This window comes from Rhinatrema bivittatum, chromosome 1, assembly GCF_901001135.1.
Source record: "Rhinatrema bivittatum chromosome 1, aRhiBiv1.1, whole genome shotgun sequence".
Classification (NCBI taxonomy): Eukaryota; Metazoa; Chordata; class Amphibia; order Gymnophiona; family Rhinatrematidae; genus Rhinatrema; species Rhinatrema bivittatum.
This window is the reverse complement of record NC_042615.1, coordinates 420797437-420806946: the sequence shown is the minus strand read 5'-3', so window position 1 is coordinate 420806946 and position 9510 is coordinate 420797437.

Sequence of the window (9510 nt, the reverse complement as noted above, 5' to 3'; positions counted from 1 at the left end):
ACTTCCCCACACGCCTCATTCTGCTTTGTCCTTTGCACAACATGTAAGGGACTTAGGCTTTACATTGGACAACCAAATTAACCTTAAAAATTTTATTAATACTACAATCAAAGAATGCTACTTCAAACTCCACACACTAAAAAAAAAAAAAACAACAAAAAAACCAAAACCTAAAACCCCCTTCTATACCTCAACGACTTCCGGACAGTACTCCAGTCTACCATTTTTTAAAAAATAGACTACTACAACACCATACTCCTAGGTCTCCCCAAAAACATGACATACCCCCTTTCCAGATGCTACAAAATGCTGATGCCCGGATCCTCACCAGCACCCGCAAAAGTGAACACATTACACCAATTCTCAAGGATCTACACTGGCTACCAATATCATACTAAATACAATATAAGGCCCTGACCATCATATACAAATCCCTACATAATCAAAATATGCAATGGTTCAACGATTCTCTAATATTTCGCACTCTCACAAGACCCACCAGAACACAATACCTAGCAACACTATGCACGCCACCTCCTAAAACCACACACTTCAATGCCACAAAACAAAGTGCACTATTGCTGGGCCAGCACTCTGGAACACCATGCCAACCGACTTGAAAACTCTGCCCCCAAAGATTTAAACAAAAATTCAAGACGTGGTTATTCAAGCAGGCCTACATCTAAAATTTACACACCAACTCACCACTCTTGCCCCACTAAGCCCCCCTTGCCTCTTCCAACCTCCTTTCATATTCATCAACCTACTTCGCCTTCCCCTGGGAACCCACTACCCTACAGCTCAATTAATGAGCAACTTTCTTCTCCTTCCACCCTGAATTCACCTCTCCACAGTACATTGAACTCTCAAAGCTTAATGTTTCTCTTAGAATTGCAACTCCAACTCTATTGTATTGCATAGTATATTATAAAACTCAGCCAATGTAATTCAATGTAAATTTCACAGACAAACCATTCAACCATTACAATTCGTTATACAATGTCACTGTCAAATTTAACTATATCTTTAAAATTCTGTACATTATCAAACTTTTGTAACCTCATTACCTTATAACATAGGCAATGTTACCTTATATTATCTAACATTACTGTTACATTGTTACCTTAACACATAAGCATTATCTTATTTTACTGTTCCAAATTATATGGTTTAAACTCGGTTTCTTGTAAATCCATGATAAGCTACATTAATGTTCCATGTAAACCGATATGATGGTCCCAACTAATGTCGGTCTATAAAAATGTTTTATAAATAAAGAAAATCAGTATATTACAACTAAAATGGGAAAATCAGTGCAAGAGACATTTTTCTGGGTAATTACCAGGTTTATTTTGGTGAACAGAAGCATGAACCCCCATTCTGTCACTCTTCCTGTGTTGGTGGTAAATAAGAACCAGGGGGACCATACAGAGGTGTGCGGGTGGAAAACTCAGTATCAGGGAAGAGGGTACAAGGAGTCTGGGACAGTCAAACCATGTGGGACCAAACCCAAAATATGGCCTGTTGAGTACTATAAAATTAGGACAAAAATCAGTAACAACTGAACAGATTTTGTAAAAGTAGGGCCTGTTCCAGTAAAAATCTGTTTCAAAAGAAAATAAAGGGCCCCTGTTATTTTACTAGGCAAAACACCAAACATGTAGAAAAGATGACAAAACATTTAACTAAAAATGAGCAATATTGCACAGAATTTTATTTAAATGCATTTGATCACAACAATCAGAATATTTATAGAAAATTTCATTTGTGCTTCACCATTTTAAATACACATCCACAGCTATACAAGAACATGGTGTTTAAAACAAAAAACAGGCTATATGCTGTGTGGTAATTACTATATCAAAGCAAAATCTTAATGTGCAAGAATAAAAAAAATCTGCAAGCATGAATTAAAAAATAACCCTTAAAATAAATTTACTTTGAAAAAAAAAATATATATTTTACAAGCCATCATAAAACATGAAAATGACATTTTATGAAATCTTATTTGGTAAAAATTAAAGTAAATGCAATTGCATTTTCAAGACTTTGATTATTATTTTGGTACATTTGAGACCCTATCACCAATTATTTTTGCCATGAACATAAAGGGAAAAGAAACACCGAACAACAATTTAAAAACATGTCCAAGACAACTATCTTTGCCCTTGTATATAGTAAAGTCACACATCTTGACAAGAGACAAATGATATCCATATATTGTAAATAGGTTATCAGTAAATAGCACTGCAGTCACCAAAAGTGAAAATCTGTGTATTATGTTTTATTGTAACAGTGCTCAGTACAAAGAGATGGCACTCCACATTTATGGGGAAAGATAAGCTATGATTCCATGCAAAGACAGGAAGGTCTCTTGAAGTATAAAAAAAAAAAATCAGACAAAAAAAAGCATCAGTACAAAGGTTATGTTTAATATATATGCTGCTAATATCATATAGACCACTCATCTGCTCTTAAAATTAACTATTACATAGGATAGAAAGGATGCCAATCTTGAGGTTGAATTTAGGATACATATAAAATTAAAAAAGAAAAAATTAAAAAAAATAAAAACTGAATTAAATGCTACAGCTATCAGATCCCAGAGCATGGCCATCACAAATATCAATAAGCAATCTTTTCAGATGCTTATCGCAAACACCTAAATAGGACCTCTGCACTCAGAAAAGGTCCTAGTTAGGTGTTTGCGAATTAATGAACTTGGATCAAGAACCATTAGCTAAATATAAATCAAAAAAATGAAAGAAATGAATGAAGCATCCAACATAGTTTGCTCACATTCAGCCACAAGACAGAAACAAAAAGTCACCATAGATTAATTACCTCATTGGAAGCAGTAGTGCCTCCTATATGTAGAAAAACAATTCTACTGTGAGGAGGCTGCTGAAGGTGAGAAATTAATGAAATTTCCCTAGTCTGTAATTTAAAACTTGAGCTCCCTGGGTTGACCCAGTAGAAGCACTGAGCTGTCATGCAGAGAACCAGAGTTTGATTCCCAGGTCAAGACTATTCCTCAGCCAGAGTCAGAGCTGAGGATGCTGTGGGAAGCAGTGTGTACCAGCCCACCATGGGAATAGGAGAGGGTTGTCCCCATCATCACACAGCAGAGAGACTCCATGGCTGGGCTTAGGGCTGTCGACTACAGAGTCAATGGTGTAAAATTCCCAAGTTGCCATGCTGTGGTGGACTGGAAAAGAGGAGTCACTGCCTATTTAGTAGCAGGCCAAGAAGAGGACAGCCATTGTGCTGTGGCAGTGTGGGGCTGCTCCCTGACCTAGAGAAAAAAGGAAGGAAGGTGATGGAGGAAGACAGGTTGTGGGGGAGAGGGGAGAGAACAAAGCCCAAAAAAGGTACAGATAGCCAAAAATAAATCCAAGCCAAAAGAAAATCCAAAATTATAAAACAAAGCAGCATGAAAAAGACAAAAATGAGCAAAATTGAAAAAAAAATCTAAAATATAGACAAAATTTAAGAGCAAAAAAGCAGTATAGTGCCTAAAAAACAGATACCCTTCCCCTCCTCCCAATAAAACAAAATGATTGCGAGAAATAATCAATTTTTGTCTTGGCTCCTAAAAAATTTCAGCTAGTGCCCAAGTTCTCAGTATTTTTCCACTTCTATTGTTGAGTTCTAGAAGGAGCCCTGGTGCATGGACCCTGGGGCCAAGGATAGTCACTGTACTGACTGGCCTCGAGTGAGGGGATATAAAATCATAGTTGTGAATGAAGAAGGTTCATGCCAGACAGAGGCCAGTTCCAACTTGAGCTGGAAGCCCAAAAGGGCAGGAGAAAGCTTCAGGGTCAAAAGAACAGAGATGTCCTCTTATGAAATTAACTTAGAATCTGCTGAGTGAAAGGTGGCAGAGTATCGAGCTCCCCCTTTTTAAGTGGTAGTCACGAGCCCTCAGTCGGGCATTTGGGCATTCTACTGGAACCCATTTAATTCAGCTATTTTGCTGCTCTATTCATGAAATACAGATAGGTAGGCAATTTAATATTTTTTCCCCTATTTCAGCCTCCCACTCACAACAGTTGGTCTAAAAAGATCCATCCCAGCCATCAGAGATATGCAAAACATTTTGCATCAAAAGTGCAAAAAGCGGAGTGCTTACACCTTGCAAACTCTTTGCTTAAAAATAAGACTGCCACCTTTCTCCATAAACATTTTCCATAAGAATATGCATGCTTAATTTTCCCATTTATCTTCACCTTACACTACTGGACTTTCACTTTTTTTTTTTTGGCCAAACTTTTGCTGAACTTTGATTGTTTATATAGAAGATTATGCTATGTGTCTTTATTGTATACAAATCTATGCACAAAACAAGAAATTCAGTTTTGAGGCATCATTAAAACCAAACCCTTCTGGTGACACCTAATGGAAAATAAGCAATACAGACAAGCTGGAAACCTTTCAAGACCCTTCTACAGATAAGTGATTTTGTGTTAAACTCCAATGACCAACTCATCATATTCAACAACATTACCATCACAAAGTCCCTTAATACATACTGATGGAATTGATAATATGATCAAGAGTTAGATGCTGAGAAGATCTTTCGAAAGGTGCTTACAAACAGAATTAACACAAAGCAGCTTGAACACTTTAGTCACATCTATTTTTTTTTTAAATACAGTACAATTTTCCAAAAAAAACACCTTGCACTGAAGGCAAATATTAATAATTGCATTTATAACAAAAACAAGATAAAACACCATAAATCTAACTTGCATTTTACGGACATGAACAAAGCAAAGACAATCACTGAGAAATTACTACTTACCTGATAATTTCCTTTTTTTTTGGTCAGTCAGATGAATCCAGAACAAGCGTGTTATGCACCTCTATCAGCAGATGGAGACGGAGCAAACTGAAGTCACAGTATATATACCCCTGCAGTGACATCAGCCTGCCGGTATTCTCTGTGGACAGACTAGCAAAACTTGATTAAACAGATAACCATTTCAAAACTCAGCCAACAGGCAATACTGAGCTCAGAGAAGAATGTAATAACCCTAGTCTAGGGACTGGACAAACCCTTACCAGTAATCCCTGTAACATGTAGCCATGGAGGAGGACCATAATACAACCATTTGGCAGCCAAGAGAGGGAAGCTGGATTCATCTGACTGTACTAAAGAAAAGGAAATTATCAGGTAAGTAGTAATTTCTCATTTCTTAGTATCCAGAACAAGTAGGATGTATCCAAGCTATTCCCGAATAGGGAGGGAGGCTGCCCATGGTCCAGTCAAAACCACACAGGCAAAGGCTGCGACCTCCCAGACTTGCAGATCCTGTCGATAAAACCTGGAAAAAGCATGTAACAAGGATCACGTTGCAGCTCGGCAAATGTCGACTGGAGACAACAATTTCACTTCCACCCATGACTCTGCTTGAGCCCTAGTGGAATGAGCCCTTATCTGACTAGGTAATGGCTTCTCAGTACCAACATATGCAGCAGTGACTACCTCCTTAATCCAGCGAGTTATGGTAGCCCGCATGGCCGGCTCCCCTTGCCTAGTACCGCCTTGAAGGACAAACAGCGATCAGTCTTCCTTAAAGGCTTAGTAACCTCCAGATACCGGACAATATGTCTCTTGACATCCAAGGGTCACAACAAATGATACTCTTTCTCTGTCCAGAGATGGACTGATTCAAGTGAAAGACCGTGACCACCTTCAGTAGAAAAGAAGGAACAGTACGCAGCTATACCACCCCTGGAGTCACCCGGAGGAATGGCTCCCAGCAAGACAAGGCCTGCAGTTCAAACTCTACACGCAGAACAAATTGCCACAAGAAACACCGTTTTTAAGATCAGTAACCGCAAGGTCAGGTTATGCATTGGTCTAAATGTAGGGCCCGCTAAGAAATCCAAACTAATACTCCATAAGGGCACCAGAAACCATAAAGAAGGACGAAGATGTTTCAGGAAAAGGGCCACATCAGGATAAGCTGTCAAGGATCCACCATTCACCTGCCCTCTGAAACAGGTGAGAGCTGCTACTTGTATCTTTAAGGAATTAAGTGCCAAGTCTTTATTCAAGCTATCCTGCAAAAATTCCAAAATGAGTGGGGATCTTGACCGAACAAGGAAGAGTACCTCAATCTTCATACCAGGCCTCAAACATTTGTCAAACCCAGACACAGGCCAAGGAAGTGGAGAACTTTCTAGCTCTTAGCAAGGTGGAAATCACTAACAGAGTATTCATATTTCAGCAAGTGAACCCTTTCAAGAGCCATATCGTAAAACAAAATAGAGTCGAATCTCCATGAAAATAGGACCCTGCCACAACAGATCCCTGTGCGCCAGAACCCTAAGGGGCGATTCCCACCAGGAGCCGCCGCCGATCCATATACCATGGTCTCCTGGGCCAATCTGGAGTAACTAAGAGCACTATCCCTCTGTGGTGCTTGATCCTTCTTACTAATCTGACCAACATGGGCCGTGGAAGAAAGGCAAACAACAACTTATCTTCTGGCCATTTCTGCACCAAGGCATCGATCCCCAACGACTTCGGAATTCTCCTGCGACTGAAGAATCATGGAACTTTTGCATTACAAGAAGTTGCCAGCAGGTCTAGAAACTGGAGACCTCAGTGATCCAGAATCAGCTGAAATGCCTCATTTGATACCACCCATTCTCCTGGGTCCAGACTTTCCCTGCTGAGAAAGTTTGCTCTTACATGATCTTAGCCTCGCATATAGCAGGAAAAGACAATCTCGAGATGTAGTTCGGTCCATTCCATAAATTAATCTCTCTCCTGTGACACTTGTTGGCTCTTGGTTCCTCCCTGATGATTTATGTAAGCCACAGTTGTTGTGTTGTCTTACATTATCCAGACCGCTCGACCCTGCAGCCTGTCGCCAAACTGCAAACTTGCCAGCCAGATTGCCCTGGCTTCCAAATGATTGATGTTCCAAAGAGACTCTTCTGCATCCCAGTGTCCTTGCGCTTTCAGCTCCTGACAGCGAGCTCCCCAACCATAGAGGCTCGCATCTATCATCAGTACTAGCCAGTCCGGTGGTGCTTCTTTAGATGATCTGGCTGTAGCCACAACTGCAGTCGGGAAAAGACCTCTATTAGCAGGTGGAGCCAAATCGAATAGTCCAGAGACTGCGGGTTCCACCGAGACAACAGGCAGCGCTGGAGAGGTCGCATATGTGCTCTTGCCTACGGTACCACTTCCAGGGTTGCCACCATTAAACCAAGTACCAGCAAATAGGACTAAACAGTCTACAAAACGTCATTGCGGCCCACCAAGCGGCGCACAGCGAAAAAGCCTCAGAGTGGGACCTAGCCTAGAGAGGCTGCTCAACCCGCCAGGCTGTCCATGTCCCTTGACCTCCCACAGAGAGGGACGAACACTGGAACAGCGTGCCAAGCATGGAGACAGGGTAAGGAGGAAGCCCTATAGCAAAAGACCCTCTGTCTCTGTATTTTTTTTTTTTTTAACTTACTTGAGCTCAGTCTTATCTGGCTGAGTAAAGAGACTGTCTCTGGCTGTGGGGTGAGGGCATATGCCATCAGCACCGTGCTTGGTTTCCTGCACCCGCTGCCTTTCAGCTGCTTAACAGCTAAGTCTATGCTGGATGAAAAACCAGCTACCACACCAAGGCACTCAACTCAGGGTCCACAGAAATCCACTCAGGAATTCTCAATTGGGGAGGAACCTTTTGGTATCACCACAGGAGAGTGGGGCAAATTTATTTTACTTATTTCTCCTTTTTCAAATCAAAGCAATCCCCAGTAGGGAGAGTCCTCTCCACTATCTGCTAGAGATGGAGAATACTGGCAGGCTGATGTTGCTGCAGGGTTATATATACTGTGATGTCAGTTTGCTCTGTCTCCATCTGCTGGTAGAGGTGCAAAACCCACTTGTTCTGGATTTATCTGACTGGACACTAAGAAACTAAATACTTCTTAGGCTGCACAATTTAAGTGTTTGATAAGGGTAGGAGATAAAAGGTCAGTTTCCCTTTCAAACCCAGCCAGAACCTCAATCGCCTTAAAAGTACATTAAAACATGCAGGTCTATCTATTATAGTACAATCTATCTTCTAGGTATCAACAGAAAGTAGGTTTGAAAGAAAAGCAAACTATGTTATTCCTTTTATTTTATGAGGTTGTGTTAGAGCTCTTAAGTATGGATCAATGAGAAGTCCTGGAACAGAAGTATAAGTTTCCCTTCTTGTCACTAAGAATTTGGGTAGATCATTTTGTTTCTCTGTACCTGGTTTACTCAACTGTCACTGGGTAAAATAACATGTTATCCCCTCTGGAAGCTTTCATGCAACTCAGGTTATTTACCCCATTGGGACTGCATGTACATTTCTGAAGTATTGAGGGGTCAGGTGTGCATGAAAAGTGCTACATCAATGACAACAACTCATGCACATTGAAAAGTGCTCGTCACTGGAAAAAGTATGGATTTTGCTGGACAGACACAAGACAATGATTTTGGTGAACAAAGAAGCTACAATCTGATTGGAGTTGTAAGAAAAAATGGAGGACCTCTAGAAAATTAGATTTTCTTGCAAATAGAAAGTTGAAAGCAGTTTCAGATTTAGCCATGCAGGAAGATTTTTTCAACAATGTTGCAACACACTTTCAGGAATGGTGTGGTAGCATAACCAGGCCTTATGTCCCAAGAGCTACTTGGCATTATAAAAGCAGCAGTCCTTACTCTTCTCGTAGCAGCCATGCACATTACCAAACAGCCACAATTAATGGTCACGTGTCCATGGCTCTTAACTGTGCAAAAGTTTACACTGTAGATTTCACATTTTAAAAAACTTGTATGCAAGCTTTTGGTGACCTTTCACAGAGTTAATTTATTTTTAAAACCTGGCCAAGCCATCTTATTGTTTCCCAGCTTAACACCTGACCTGGCACAGCCTGTATTATTGTCCTAAAAGATTCATGATATTTTACTTTACTTATGTAATTTCTTACTGAGTTATTTTATGTTTTTATATTAGGTTTTGTTTTTTTTGTTTTTAGTATTGTAGACTTTTGTATTGTGTATATTTTATTATAAACTGCCTATAAGTGTGGTATATAAATTTTTTGTAAATAAATTTTAACCTGAAAGATCATAACATCCACTAGTACTGTACTAAAATAAAAAGGTAGCAACAGCTGGTGGCAGTTCATCTCTGCCGAAAGTCCTTTCAAATACAAGAAATGCAAAGACTTGTGCTAAAGCTGTACCTCTTCAACCCTATTTATATCGGTGCAAAACTCTTCTAAAGACCTCTTTTCAAATTCAGATTTTATACAAAAAAAATCCAAACTCTCCTGAACCACTGTCTTCAAACATTTTGTTTTGCAATGCCTTGTTAAAAAAAAAACAAAAAACAAAAAACCCCTAAAATCTTCATACCCTTGTACATTTTTTATATTCTGTCTAAAACATACTAATAAAAATGCATTAAAGTTGGAGCTTGTTTCACTGATCTACACAACATACTCTATACTTTCATCATAAAA